Genomic DNA, 2622 nt, shown 5'->3' with positions numbered 1-2622 from the left:
TGTTTTCTTTCCTACATTTTCATTCCTTTCATACATTTTACTGCCTTCTTTATTTTCTCCTTTCATTCATTCTTTCCTAACTATTCTCCTTCTCCTCCTCCTCCTCCTCCTCCTCCTCCTCCTCCTCCTCCTCCTCTTCTTCTTCTTCTTTCTCCTCCTTCTCCTCCCTTTCCTCCCGTCCCTTCTTATTTTCAAACCTCTCTTTACTATTTTCCACTTAGTCTCTCTCTCTCTCTCTCTCTCTCTCTCTCTCTCTCTCTCTCTCTCTCTCTCTCTCTCATCTCTACGATAATCTTCCTGGATTTCTCTTTTTCTTGTTCTTTCTTTCTCTCCTTTCCTTCCTTCTCTTCTTCCTTATCTTCCTTTCCTATTTATCTTATTTATTTTTTATGTTTATCTTCTTCCTACATTCTTTCCTTCTTTTCTTTTCCTTCTTTTCCTCTTCCCTTTCTTCTCTCCCTTTGTAACATGTTTATTTATTCTATTTCTATACATCCCTTCTTTCATGTGACTCTCTCTCTCTCTCTCTCTCTCTCTCTCTCTCTCTCTTTTTTTCCTTGTTTTTACTCATTTTTCTTTCTCTTCCTCTGAAAAATGATTCTTTAATTCCTCACTTCTCTTTTTTTGCGTATTTTTTTTCTTTCCCTCCTTTTTTCCTTTCCTTCCTTCCTTCCTTCCTTTCTTTTCTTTCTTCCTTCCTTCTTTCTTTCCGCCTCTTCCTCCTCCTCCTCCTCCTCCACTTTCCTTCAGGGACAGAGAGGCAATCACTGTCACAAGAAGCAGGAGATGATAAGATTTAATAACAGGCACTCCTTTGGAAAATAAATACTGCCTCTCTAAAACCCACCCGGAAAACTCTCTCTCTCTCTCTCTCTCTCTCTCTCTCTCTCTCTCTCTCATGCATATTAAAAACGCTAAAGTGAGGAGTGAGTGTGAGCCTTTGCTTCTGAAATCTGATCTTTTTAATTTAATGAAAAATGAGTGAAGTAGCTTTCCGCGTTTCCGAGCCGACGCGGTGGTGGTGGTGGTGGTGGTGGTGGTGGTGGTGGTGGTGGTGGTGGTGAATTATTATTAGTGTTATTACTTTTATTTATTCATATTCTAATACTGTTACTACTACAATAACAACAGCAACAACAACAACTACAACGACAACAACAACAACTGCTGCTGCTGCTACTACTACTACTACTACTACTACTACTACTACTACTACTACTTGCTCTACTGCTACTACTACTACTTACTACTACTACTACTACCACTACTGACAAGATTACCACCACTATCATTAATGTAGTAGTAGTAGTAGTAGTAGTACAAATAGTAGTAGTAGTAGTAATAGTAGTAGCAGTAGAAGTAGCAGTAACAGCAGTAACAGCAGCAGCAGCAGCAGTAGTAGTGATAGTATTATCCTAATCATATTTACCTTCATCATCATCCCCCACCACCACCACCACCACCACCACCACCATCATCATCATCAGTGGCAGAAATTTGTGTTCAGTTAAGCAGAACAAACCAACACATTTACAAATTCACAAAATATATTCAGGCCGGAACTGTTGTAATAAGCCACTGCGATAATCAACCCCTAACCCCTCTCTCTCTCTCTCTCTCTCTCTCTCTCTCTCTCTCTCTCTCTCTCTCTCTCTCTCTCTCTCTCTCTCTCTCTCGCGATGAGCACACCACAAAGGATCGCAAAGAAAGAACCAGTACATAATCATCAGCATCAGCAGCAGCAGACTGGTTGGCCACTTAGTACTGTACGTGAGTCAGAAAGTAGGCAGGCAAGTGAGTGAGTGAGAGAAGTAAATAAATAGTAAATAGATATGTAAGAAATCGTTCAGAATATATATTTTTTTTCGATACCTATTATATAATGAGTTTCTTCCCCCACCCCCCACCTCCCCACCCCCGCTAAGAGAAATATTAACTTATCTGATGAAAACATGAATGACGAAAAAAAAAGATGGAGAAGGTGCAACATTCGTATTGAAGGAATAAAATGAAAAATTGGGGAGGAGGAGGAGGAGGAGGAGATGGGAGAGAAAGTATTATGTGGAGGAAGTGTGGAGGTGAGAGAAAACATGAAAAAAAGAAGGTAAAATAGAAAATAGGAAAAAAAATGGAGAAGGTGCAACATTCTAATAGAAAAATAGGGAAAAAATAGAAGAAAACTAAAGGAAAAGCCAGCCATTTCCTGTGAATATACACCTACCATGTAATATCGTAACACCACCCACTACCTGCCCCACCACCCACACCATCCACCCCCTAAACTCCAGCCACCCCCGGAAAAAAAACACTGCAAACGATAAATTCCTCAAAAATCCATAACAGTGGCAGAACGAAATGAATCTGTATGTATAAATGAAACTGCAATGACGAAACAGGAGAGCTTCATCAAATACAGGCCGGTGGTGGGGCGTGGGGTGTGGGGGGATGTCCGCGGCTTGGCTAGGGGCCGGGGAGAAAGGGAGGAGAGAAAAGCAGGCAGGCAGGGACACAGGCAGGCAGGAGAGAGTAGGCACTAAGCAGGACAAAGGAGGTAGTAGTAGTAGTAGTAGTAGTAGTAGTAGTAGTAGTAGTAGTAGTAGTAGTAGCAGTAGTGGTGGTGGT

Source organism: Portunus trituberculatus, chromosome 50 (genome assembly GCF_017591435.1).
Source record: "Portunus trituberculatus isolate SZX2019 chromosome 50, ASM1759143v1, whole genome shotgun sequence".
NCBI classification, from domain to species: Eukaryota; Metazoa; Arthropoda; class Malacostraca; order Decapoda; family Portunidae; genus Portunus; species Portunus trituberculatus.
Note: the sequence above shows the minus strand (reverse complement) of the source record.